Here is a 14,051-nt window from a genome sequence, read left to right on the forward strand (position 1 = left end):
TGCAAACAATAAATGCTGAAGGGGTTGCGGAGAAATGCGTACCCTCGGTTCTAAGTGGGACGTGGTAAGAGCCACTAATGAAAACACAATGTAGCTGCCTCGAAAGGTAAACATTGAGCTACCATTCAATCAAGCATACCCGTGCTGGGCCTATCGCCTGAGAGGATGAGAATCAAAAAGACACAGGCTGGCAATCCTGCACTCCAGCCATATTTAACACTGCCAACACTTTGAAGCAATGAAAATGTCCATCAACAGAGGAATGCACAAAGAAGAAGTGGTCCATGTACAGAATGGAATATTACGCCAATAAAAAATGTAAATTCAATTTAAAAAGCAAACATAAGTAAGGAGACATCAGCTTTTGTGGGTTTATGCGGGGACACTCCACTTTAATTTATAACCAAGGAACACCACTGGCAGGAAGGTCTGTTTCCCTAGTTACCAGAGTGGGGAAAGCAGAAATGCTGCCGCCCTCTGGCCGTTACCTGCAACAGCAGCTTTAAAACCTGTACTAAGAGTCACTTCATATGCACAAGTACTGGAGGGCTGTAAATGAAAGCTGCCCTCAAAATGTCTTCAGGGAGGTAATGGCCAAAATATTTCAAAATGTGGCACATATTTCAAGAAAACCATTTGAGGAGGTAAGCTGTACTCACAGTTTGAAGAAAAAAAAGGACATGCCTGAATGCTAAATTTCAAGGCATTATGAGACACATGCAAATCCAACCACAAAGAGGTATCAGCTCACAGCAGTCAGAATAAAAATTAGTAGAAAAACTACAAGCAATAAATGCTGAAGGTGTTATGGAGAAGTGCATACCCTGAACTTTAAATGGGACGTAACCTGGTAAGAGCCATTAATGGAACAGAATGGAGGTGCCTTCACAAGGTAAACAATTGGCTACCATATGATCCAGCGGGCCCACTACTTGGTCTAAGACCGAAGATGACAGAATTGGAGAGACACAGGCAGGCAAATGTGCACTGCAGCAGTATTACAATAGTCAAGACGTGGAAGCAACCAAAAATTCCATCAACAGATGAGTGGACAAAGAAGAACTGGTACATGCACAGACCGAATATTAGCCAAGGAAAAAAATGACACAATGCCATTTGCAACACCGTAGATGAGTCTAGAAGTAATCACACAACTTGTCGTAAGTCAGAAAGTGAAAGACACATATACTATGATATCACTTATAGGTGTCACCTAAAACTTGACACCAGTGAAGATATTTCCACAGAGAAAGGCAATCACAGATTTATTAAACAAACTTATGATTCACCAATGGAAAGGTGTGAGGATTGGATACATTAAGATATCGGGGTTAACAGAGATATACAAACACAGGTGAAGTATATAATCACCAAAGACCTACGGAATACCAAGAGAAGACTACTCAACATTGTGTCGTAACCTACATGGGAAAAGGATCCAAAGAACAATAGATATATGTGTAAAACCACCACATCTTGCACACCTAGAAAAAGCAAAACATTGTAATCACACTTGCTGTGATAAAAAATGAAAATTAAATTTAAAAAGCGAAGAAGTAGTGGGATATAAAGTTAAGGGGCTTTTTCCTGGCACATTCCATTCTAATTTACAACCTAGAACACGACTTTCATTAAGGCTCTGTTGCCCTAATAACCAGATTGGTTAAAGGAGAACTGTGCCTCTTTGTGGCCCTTTCACACAGCAGCAGCTCTAAACCCAGCGATAATGGTTACTTGATATTCAAAATAATTCCAGGCTTGTTAATGACACCTGCCCTCTAAACAAATCCGTGGTCACTAAATCGAGCAAAAATCTCAAAAGACGTGCATATTTCAAAACGACAATTTAAAGAGGCTTATTTTACGCACATTTTGTATTCTTTCTTTTTCTCTCTTTTTTTTGTTAAAAAAAAGGGCAAGGAAACATGCTCAACATCAGGAATTAATAAAGCCATGCAAATCCAGTCTACAAAAACGTTCACCTCACAGCCGTCAGAATGATCACCAGCAAAAAAGTCTACAACTTATAAATGGTGAAGGGGCTTTAGAGAACTCTGTACCCTCTAGCTGCTGGTGCGATGTCACCTGGTAACAGACAGTACTGAAAACAGAATGGAGGTGTGTTTAAAGGTAAAAATTGAGCTACCATGTGATCTGGTAGGATCACTGATGGGCCTATCACCTGGGTAGACCAGAATCAAAGAGACACAGGCTGGCAATCCTGCACTGCAGCAACATGTACCATAGCCAAGACTTGGAAGAAACCAAAATGTCCATCAACAGAAAAATTCATCAAGAAGAAGTTGTTCGTGTACACAATGGAATACTAGCCATGGAAAAGCATGGAACAGTGCCATTGGCACCACCATAGAAGGATCTAGAGATAATCACCCAACTTGAAGTAAGAAAGAAACCAAAAGACAGATATCCTATGACCTCAATTATAGGTGTTACCTAAAAATTGATACCCATGAAATACTTCCCAAGAGATGGACACTCATAGATTCAGAAAACCAAATTATGTTTAACCAAATGGAAAGGTGTAAGGAAGGTATGAATTAGGATATGGGGATTAACAGACATGTACTAATACACATGAAATATATAATCACCAAATACCTACGGAATACCAAGAGAGGTCTACTCAACATTCTGTAATAACCTACACGGGAAAGGATCCAAAGATGAATGGATCGATACTTACATAAAATGAACCAGATTCTGTACACCTAGAACACACACAACATTTTTATTAAATTTACTCTGATACTAAATAAAAATTAAATTTAAAAAACAAACAAGGAGTAAGGAGATACAAGCTCTTGGGGGTTTGCCCTGGCACATTCCGCCCCAATTTGCAGCCTACTAACAGGATTTCCAGGAAGCCTCTGTTGCCCAAAAACCCAGAGTTGGAAATGTAGAAATGCTGCCACCTTGTGGCCGTTTGCGGCAAGAGCGGCTTTAAACCCACTGCTAATGGTCACTTAACATTCACAGACTCAGGGCTGTAAAGGACACCTGCCCTCAAAAAATGTCCTGAGCTAGGGAATGACCAAAATTATTCAAGACATGCAAATGTTTAAAGGAGATAGTATGGAGAGATAAGTTTGCACACTCTTCTTCTAAAGAAAGGAAAATGTATAAAAGCTCAACATCAGGAATTATTAGACTCATGCAAATCTAATCTACCAAAAGGTTTCAACTCACACACGTCAACTACCATCAGCAAAACATCTACAAACAATACATGCTGAAAGGGTTTTAGAGAACTGTGTACTCTCTAGCTGCTGGTGAGATGTAAAGTGGTTACAGCCAATAATGAGAACAGAAAGGACCTCATTTAAAAGTAAAAACTGGGGCTTCCCTGGTGGTGCAGTGGTTGAGAGTCCACCTTCCGATGCAGGGGACACGGGTTCGTGCCCCAGTCCGGGAAGATCCCACATGCCGCAGAGTGGCTAGGCCCGTGAGGCATAGCCGCTGAGCATGCACGTCCGGAGCCTGTGCTCCACAACGGGAAAGGCCGCAACAGTGAGAGGCCATCGTACCACACACACCAAAAAAAGAAATGTAAAACCGAGCCACCATTCCATCCAGCAGGCCCAATGTTGGGCCTCTCACCTGAGAAGACCAGAATCGAGAAGACAGAGGCTGCAACAGCTGCACTGCAGCCGCTTTCACAGTAGCCAAGATACGGAAGCAACCAAAATGTCCATCAACAGATGAATTGATAAAGAAGAAGTGGTCCATGTACACAATGGAATATTAACCTTGGAAAACAATGAAACACTGCTCTTTGAGACACCATAGATGAGCCTAGAGATCATCACAGAACGTGAGGTAAGTCGGAAAGCAAAATACATATCCTATGATATCACTTATAGGCGTTATCTGACAACTGACCCAAATGAACATATTTCCACAGAGAAAGACACTCACAGACTTAGAAAACAAATTATGCTTATCTAAAAGGAAAGGTGGAGGGAATGGATAAATTAAGACCAGGTTTACCATACGTGTACAAATGCGTATTAAATACGTATGTCAAAAAGACCGGCCATATAGAAACGGAGGTCTACGGGACACTCTTCAATAATTTACATGGGAGGAGGATCTGCACATCTATATCTATATATCTATATCTATATATCTCTATATATATACACATATACATATATATAATGTACAAATGAACCAGACTGTGTCACCTAGGACAAACAATATTCTAATCATTACCCTGATTTAAATAATTCAAACAACGAACAAGAAGTATCGTGACATAAACTTATGGGGTTTCTTCCTGGCACATTGCATTCTAATTTACAACCTGGTAACATGACTTCCAGAAAGGATCTGCTGCCCTAGTAACCGGATTTGGGGATGGAGAAATGCTGCAGATTTGTGGCCGTTTCCCACAACAGCAGCTTTAAAACCAGTGCTAAGGGTCACTAAATATTCACACTCATTGCAGCCCTGTAAATGACACCTACCCTCAAAAAACATCCTGGTATCGAAAATCGACCGCAAAAATCAAGAGGGCAACCTTCCAAGAAGACAATTTCAAGAGGTTTATTGTACTCACATTTTTTCCTGTTTTTGTTTAACAGAATAAAAAAAAGGTGTGGAAGAAAGCTGACCATTAGGTATTACTAAAGACATGCAAATCCAAATTACAGAAACCTATCAGCTCACACCAGTCAAAATAGTCATCAGCAAAAGTTCTGCAAACAATAAATGCTGAAGGGGTTGCGGAGAAATGCGTACCCTCGGTTCTAAGTGGGACGTGGTAAGAGCCACTAATGAAAACACAATGTAGCTGCCTCGAAAGGTAAACATTGAGCTACCATTCAATCAAGCATACCCGTGCTGGGCCTATCGCCTGAGAGGATGAGAATCAAAAAGACACAGGCTGGCAATCCTGCACTCCAGCCATATTTAACACTGCCAACACTTTGAAGCAATGAAAATGTCCATCAACAGAGGAATGCACAAAGAAGAAGTGGTCCATGTACAGAATGGAATATTACGCCAATAAAAAATGTAAATTCAATTTAAAAAGCAAACATAAGTAAGGAGACATCAGCTTTTGTGGGTTTATGCGGGGACACTCCACTTTAATTTATAACCAAGGAACACCACTGGCAGGAAGGTCTGTTTCCCTAGTTACCAGAGTGGGGAAAGCAGAAATGCTGCCGCCCTCTGGCCGTTACCTGCAACAGCAGCTTTAAAACCTGTACTAAGAGTCACTTCATATGCACAAGTACTGGAGGGCTGTAAATGAAAGCTGCCCTCAAAATGTCTTCAGGGAGGTAATGGCCAAAATATTTCAAAATGTGGCACATATTTCAAGAAAACCATTTGAGGAGGTAAGCTGTACTCACAGTTTGAAGAAAAAAAAGGACATGCCTGAATGCTAAATTTCAAGGCATTATGAGACACATGCAAATCCAACCACAAAGAGGTATCAGCTCACAGCAGTCAGAATAAAAATTAGTAGAAAAACTACAAGCAATAAATGCTGAAGGTGTTATGGAGAAGTGCATACCCTGAACTTTAAATGGGACGTAACCTGGTAAGAGCCATTAATGGAACAGAATGGAGGTGCCTTCACAAGGTAAACAATTGGCTACCATATGATCCAGCGGGCCCACTACTTGGTCTAAGACCGAAGATGACAGAATTGGAGAGACACAGGCAGGCAAATGTGCACTGCAGCAGTATTACAATAGTCAAGACGTGGAAGCAACCAAAAATTCCATCAACAGATGAGTGGACAAAGAAGAACTGGTACATGCACAGACCGAATATTAGCCAAGGAAAAAAATGACACAATGCCATTTGCAACACCGTAGATGAGTCTAGAAGTAATCACACAACTTGTCGTAAGTCAGAAAGTGAAAGACACATATACTATGATATCACTTATAGGTGTCACCTAAAACTTGACACCAGTGAAGATATTTCCACAGAGAAAGGCAATCACAGATTTATTAAACAAACTTATGATTCACCAATGGAAAGGTGTGAGGATTGGATACATTAAGATATCGGGGTTAACAGAGATATACAAACACAGGTGAAGTATATAATCACCAAAGACCTACGGAATACCAAGAGAAGACTACTCAACATTGTGTCGTAACCTACATGGGAAAAGGATCCAAAGAACAATAGATATATGTGTAAAACCACCACATCTTGCACACCTAGAAAAAGCAAAACATTGTAATCACACTTGCTGTGATAAAAAATGAAAATTAAATTTAAAAAGCGAAGAAGTAGTGGGATATAAAGTTAAGGGGCTTTTTCCTGACACATTCCATTCTAATTTACAACCTAGAACACGACTTTCATTAAGGCTCTGTTGCCCTAATAACCAGATTGGTTAAAGGAGAACTGTGCCTCTTTGTGGCCCTTTCACACAGCAGCAGCTCTAAACCCAGCGATAATGGTTACTTGATATTCAAAATAATTCCAGGCTTGTTAATGACACTTGCCCTCTAAACAAATCCGTGGTCACTAAATCGAGCAAAAATCTCAAAAGACATGCATATTTCAAAACGACAATTTAAAGAGGCTTATTTTACGCACATTTTGTATTCTTTCTTTTTCTCTCTTTTTTTTGTTAAAAAAAAGGGCAAGGAAACATGCTCAACATCAGGAATTAATAAAGCCATGCAAATCCAGTCTACAAAAACGTTCACCTCACAGCCGTCAGAATGATCACCAGCAAAAAAGTCTACAACTTATAAATGGTGAAGGGGCTTTAGAGAACTCTGTACCCTCTAGCTGCTGGTGCGATGTCACCTGGTAACAGACAGTACTGAAAACAGAATGGAGGTGTGTTTAAAGGTAAAAATTGAGCTACCATGGGATCTGGTAGGATCACTGATGGGCCTATCACCTGGGTAGACCAGAATCAAAGAGACACAGGCTGGCAATCCTGCACTGCAGCAACATGTACCATAGCCAAGACTTGGAAGAAACCAAAATGTCCATCAACAGAAAAATTCATCAAGAAGAAGTTGTTCGTGTACACAATGGAATACTAGCCATGGAAAAGCATGGAACAGTGCCATTGGCACCACCATAGAAAGATCTAGAGATAATCACCCAACTTGAAGTAAGAAAGAAACCAAAAGACAGATATCCTATGACCTCAATTATAGGTGTTACCTAAAAATTGATACCCATGAAATACTTCCCAAGAGATGGACACTCATAGATTCAGAAAACCAAATTATGTTTAACCAAATGGAAAGGTGTAAGGAAGGTATGAATTAGGATATGGGGATTAACAGACATGTACTAATACACATGAAATATATAATCACCAAATACCTACGGAATACCAAGAGAGGTCTACTCAACATTCTGTAATAACCTACACGGGAAAGGATCCAAAGATGAATGGATCGATACATACATAAAATGAACCAGATTCTGTACACCTAGAACACACACAACATTTTTATCAAATTTACTCTGATACTAAATAAAAATTAAATTTAAAAAACAAACAAGGAGTAAGGAGATACAAGCTCTTGGGGGTTAGCCCTGGCACATTCCGCCCCAATTTGCAGCCTACTAACAGGATTTCCAGGAAGCCTCTGTTGCCCAAAAACCCAGAGTTGGAAATGTAGAAATGCTGCCACCTTGTGGCCGTTTGCGGCAAGAGCGGCTTTAAACCCACTGCTAATGGTCACTTAACATTCACAGACTCAGGGCTGTAAAGGACACCTGCCCTCAAAAAATGTCCTGAGCTAGGGAATGACCAAAATTATTCAAGACATGCAAATGTTTAAAGGAGATAGTATGGAGAGATAAGTTTGCACACTCTTCTTCTAAAGAAAGGAAAATGTATAAAAGCTCAACATCAGGAATTATTAGACTCATGCAAATCTAATCTACCAAAAGGTTTCAACTCACACACGTCAACTACCATCAGCAAAACATCTACAAACAATACATGCTGAAAGGGTTTTAGAGAACTGTGTACTCTCTAGCTGCTGGTGAGATGTAAAGTGGTTACAGCCAATAATGAGAACAGAAAGGACCTCATTTAAAAGTAAAAACTGGGGCTTCCCTGGTGGTGCAGTGGTTGAGAGTCCACCTTCCGATGCAGGGGACACGGGTTCGTGCCCCAGTCCGGGAAGATCCCACATGCCGCAGAGTGGCTAGGCCCGTGAGGCATAGCCGCTGAGCATGCACGTCCGGAGCCTGTGCTCCACAACGGGAAAGGCCGCAACAGTGAGAGGCCATCGTACCACACACACCAAAAAAAGAAATGTAAAACCGAGCCACCATTCCATCCAGCAGGCCCAATGTTGGGCCTCTCACCTGAGAAGACCAGAATCGAGAAGACAGAGGCTGCAACAGCTGCACTGCAGCCGCTTTCACAGTAGCCAAGATACGGAAGCAACCAAAATGTCCATCAACAGATGAATTGATAAAGAAGAAGTGGTCCATGTACACAATGGAATATTAACCTTGGAAAACAATGAAACACTGCTCTTTGAGACACCATAGATGAGCCTAGAGATCATCACAGAACGTGAGGTAAGTCGGAAAGCAAAATACATATCCTATGATATCACTTATAGGCGTTATCTGACAACTGACCCAAATGAACATATTTCCACAGAGAAAGACACTCACAGACTTAGAAAACAAATTATGCTTATCTAAAAGGAAAGGTGGAGGGAATGGATAAATTAAGACCAGGTTTACCATACGTGTACAAATGCGTATTAAATACGTATGTCAAAAAGACCGGCCATATAGAAACAGAGGTCTACGGGACACTCTTCAATAATTTACATGGGAGGAGGATCTGCACATCTATATCTATATATCTATATCTATATATCTCTATATATATACACATATACATATATATAATGTACAAATGAACCAGACTGTGTCACCTAGGACAAACAATATTCTAATCATTACCCTGATTTAAATAATTCAAACAACGAACAAGAAGTATCGTGACATAAACTTATGGGGTTTCTTCCTGGCACATTGCATTCTAATTTACAACCTGGTAACATGACTTCCAGAAAGGATCTGCTGCCCTAGTAACCGGATTTGGGGATGGAGAAATGCTGCAGACTTGTGGCCGTTTCCCACAACAGCAGCTTTAAAACCAGTGCTAAGGGTCACTAAATATTCACACTCATTGCAGCCCTGTAAATGACACCTACCCTCAAAAAACATCCTGGTATCGAAAATCGACCGCAAAAATCAAGAGGGCAACCTTCCAAGAAGACAATTTCAAGAGGTTTATTGTACTCACATTTTTTCCTGTTTTTGTTTAACAGAATAAAAAAAAGGTGTGGAAGAAAGCTGACCATTAGGTATTACTAAAGACATGCAAATCCAAATTACAGAAACCTATCAGCTCACACCAGTCAAAATAGTCATCAGCAAAAGTTCTGCAAACAATAAATGCTGAAGGGGTTGCGGAGAAATGCGTACCCTCGGTTCTAAGTGGGACGTGGTAAGAGCCACTAATGAAAACACAATGTAGCTGCCTCGAAAGGTAAACATTGAGCTACCATTCAATCAAGCATACCCGTGCTGGGCCTATCGCCTGAGAGGATGAGAATCAAAAAGACACAGGCTGGCAATCCTGCACTCCAGCCATATTTAACACTGCCAACACTTTGAAGCAATGAAAATGTCCATCAACAGAGGAATGCACAAAGAAGAAGTGGTCCATGTACAGAATGGAATATTACGCCAATAAAAAATGTAAATTCAATTTAAAAAGCAAACATAAGTAAGGAGACATCAGCTTTTGTGGGTTTATGCGGGGACACTCCACTTTAATTTATAACCAAGGAACACCACTGGCAGGAAGGTCTGTTTCCCTAGTTACCAGAGTGGGGAAAGCAGAAATGCTGCCGCCCTCTGGCCGTTACCTGCAACAGCAGCTTTAAAACCTGTACTAAGAGTCACTTCATATGCACAAGTACTGGAGGGCTGTAAATGAAAGCTGCCCTCAAAATGTCTTCAGGGAGGTAATGGCCAAAATATTTCAAAATGTGGCACATATTTCAAGAAAACCATTTGAGGAGGTAAGCTGTACTCACAGTTTGAAGAAAAAAAAGGACATGCCTGAATGCTAAATTTCAAGGCATTATGAGACACATGCAAATCCAACCACAAAGAGGTATCAGCTCACAGCAGTCAGAATAAAAATTAGTAGAAAAACTACAAGCAATAAATGCTGAAGGTGTTATGGAGAAGTGCATACCCTGAACTTTAAATGGGACGTAACCTGGTAAGAGCCATTAATGGAACAGAATGGAGGTGCCTTCACAAGGTAAACAATTGGCTACCATATGATCCAGCGGGCCCACTACTTGGTCTAAGACCGAAGATGACAGAATTGGAGAGACACAGGCAGGCAAATGTGCACTGCAGCAGTATTACAATAGTCAAGACGTGGAAGCAACCAAAAATTCCATCAACAGATGAGTGGACAAAGAAGAACTGGTACATGCACAGACCGAATATTAGCCAAGGAAAAAAATGACACAATGCCATTTGCAACACCGTAGATGAGTCTAGAAGTAATCACACAACTTGTCGTAAGTCAGAAAGTGAAAGACACGTATACTATGATATCACTTATAGGTGTCACCTAAAACTTGACACCAGTGAAGATATTTCCACAGAGAAAGGCAATCACAGATTTATTAAACAAACTTATGATTCACCAATGGAAAGGTGTGAGGATTGGATACATTAAGATATCGGGGTTAACAGAGATATACAAACACAGGTGAAGTATATAATCACCAAAGACCTACGGAATACCAAGAGAAGACTACTCAACATTGTGTCGTAACCTACATGGGAAAAGGATCCAAAGAACAATAGATATATGTGTAAAACCACCACATCTTGCACACCTAGAAAAAGCAAAACATTGTAATCACACTTGCTGTGATAAAAAATGAAAATTAAATTTAAAAAGCGAAGAAGTAGTGGGATATAAAGTTAAGGGGCTTTTTCCTGGCACATTCCATTCTAATTTACAACCTAGAACACGACTTTCATTAAGGCTCTGTTGCCCTAATAACCAGATTGGTTAAAGGAGAACTGTGCCTCTTTGTGGCCCTTTCACACAGCAGCAGCTCTAAACCCAGCGATAATGGTTACTTGATATTCAAAATAATTCCAGGCTTGTTAATGACACCTGCCCTCTAAACAAATCCGTGGTCACTAAATCGAGCAAAAATCTCAAAAGACGTGCATATTTCAAAACGACAATTTAAAGAGGCTTATTTTACGCACATTTTGTATTCTTTCTTTTTCTCTCTTTTTTTTGTTAAAAAAAAAGGGCAAGGAAACATGCTCAACATCAGGAATTAATAAAGCCATGCAAATCCAGTCTACAAAAACGTTCACCTCACAGCCATCAGAATGATCACCAGCAAAAAAGTCTACAACTTATAAATGGTGAAGGGGCTTTAGAGAACTCTGTACCCTCTAGCTGCTGGTGGGATGTCACCTGGTAACAGACAGTACTGAAAACAGAATGGAGGTGTGTTTAAAGGTAAAAATTGAGCTACCATGGGATCTGGTAGGATCACTGATGGGCCTATCACCTGGGTAGACCAGAATCAAAGAGACACAGGCTGGCAATCCTGCACTGCAGCAACATGTACCATAGCCAAGACTTGGAAGAAACCAAAATGTCCATCAACAGAAAAATTCATCAAGAAGAAGTTGTTCGTGTACACAATGGAATACTAGCCATGGAAAAGCATGGAACAGTGCCATTGGCACCACCATAGAAGGATCTAGAGATAATCACCCAACTTGAAGTAAGAAAGAAACCAAAAGACAGATATCCTATGACCTCAATTATAGGTGTTACCTAAAAATTGATACCCATGAAATACTTTCCAAGAGAAGGACACTCATAGATTCAGAAAACCAAATTATGTTTAACCAAATGGAAAGGTGTAAGGAAGGTATGAATTAGGATATGGGGATTAACAGACATGTACTAATACACATGAAATATATAATCACCAAATACCTACGGAATACCAAGAGAGGTCTACTCAACATTCTGTAATAACCTACACGGGAAAGGATCCAAAGATGAATGGATCGATACATACATAAAATGAACCAGATTCTGTACACCTAGAACACACACAACATTTTTATCAAATTTACTCTGATACTAAATAAAAATTAAATTTAAAAAACAAACAAGGAGTAAGGAGATACAAGCTCTTGGGGGTTTGCCCTGGCACATTCCGCCCCAATTTGCAGCCTACTAACAGGATTTCCAGGAAGCCTCTGTTGCCCAAAAACCCAGAGTTGGAAATGTAGAAATGCTGCCACCTTGTGGCCGTTTGCGGCAAGAGCGGCTTTAAACCCACTGCTAATGGTCACTTAACATTCACAGACTCAGGGCTGTAAAGGACACCTGCCCTCAAAAAATGTCCTGAGCTAGGGAATGACCAAAATTATTCAAGACATGCAAATGTTTAAAGGAGATAGTATGGAGAGATAAGTTTGCACACTCTTCTTCTAAAGAAAGGAAAATGTATAAAAGCTCAACATCAGGAATTATTAGACTCATGCAAATCTAATCTACCAAAAGGTTTCAACTCACACACGTCAACTACCATCAGCAAAACATCTACAAACAATACATGCTGAAAGGGTTTTAGAGAACTGTGTACTCTCTAGCTGCTGGTGAGATGTAAAGTGGTTACAGCCAATAATGAGAACAGAAAGGACCTCATTTAAAAGTAAAAACTGGGGCTTCCCTGGTGGTGCAGTGGTTGAGAGTCCACCTTCCGATGCAGGGGACACGGGTTCGTGCCCCAGTCCGGGAAGATCCCACATGCCGCAGAGTGGCTAGGCCCGTGAGGCATAGCCGCTGAGCATGCACGTCCGGAGCCTGTGCTCCACAACGGGAAAGGCCGCAACAGTGAGAGGCCATCGTACCACACACACCAAAAAAAGAAATGTAAAACCGAGCCACCATTCCATCCAGCAGGCCCAATGTTGGGCCTCTCACCTGAGAAGACCAGAATCGAGAAGACAGAGGCTGCAACAGCTGCACTGCAGCCGCTTTCACAGTAGCCAAGATACGGAAGCAACCAAAATGTCCATCAACAGATGAATTGATAAAGAAGAAGTGGTCCATGTACACAATGGAATATTAACCTTGGAAAACAATGAAACACTGCTCTTTGAGACACCATAGATGAGCCTAGAGATCATCACAGAACGTGAGGTAAGTCGGAAAGCAAAATACATATCCTATGATATCACTTATAGGCGTTATCTGACAACTGACCCAAATGAACATATTTCCACAGAGAAAGACACTCACAGACTTAGAAAACAAATTATGCTTATCTAAAAGGAAAGGTGGAGGGAATGGATAAATTAAGACCAGGTTTACCATACGTGTACAAATGCGTATTAAATACGTATGTCAAAAAGACCGGCCATATAGAAACGGAGGTCTACGGGACACTCTTCAATAATTTACATGGGAGGAGGATCTGCACATCTATATCTATATATCTATATCTATATATCTCTATATATATACACATATACATATATATAATGTACAAATGAACCAGACTGTGTCACCTAGGACAAACAATATTCTAATCATTACCCTGATTTAAATAATTCAAACAACGAAAAAGAAGTATCGTGACATAAACTTATGGGGTTTCTTCCTGGCACATTGCATTCTAATTTACAACCTGGTAACATGACTTCCAGAAAGGATCTGCTGCCCTAGTAACCGGATTTGGGGATGGAGAAATGCTGCAGACTTGTGGCCGTTTCCCACAACAGCAGCTTTAAAACCAGTGCTAAGGGTCACTAAATATTCACACTCATTGCAGCCCTGTAAATGACACCTACCCTCAAAAAACATCCTGGTATCGAAAATCGACCGCAAAAATCAAGAGGGCAACCTTCCAAGAAGACAATTTCAAGAGGTTTATTGTACTCACATTTTTTCCTGTTTTTGTTTAACAGAATAAAAA

This window comes from Stenella coeruleoalba (assembly GCF_951394435.1).
Source record: "Stenella coeruleoalba genome assembly, contig: scaffold_159, whole genome shotgun sequence".
NCBI lineage: Eukaryota > Metazoa > Chordata > Mammalia > Artiodactyla > Delphinidae > Stenella > Stenella coeruleoalba.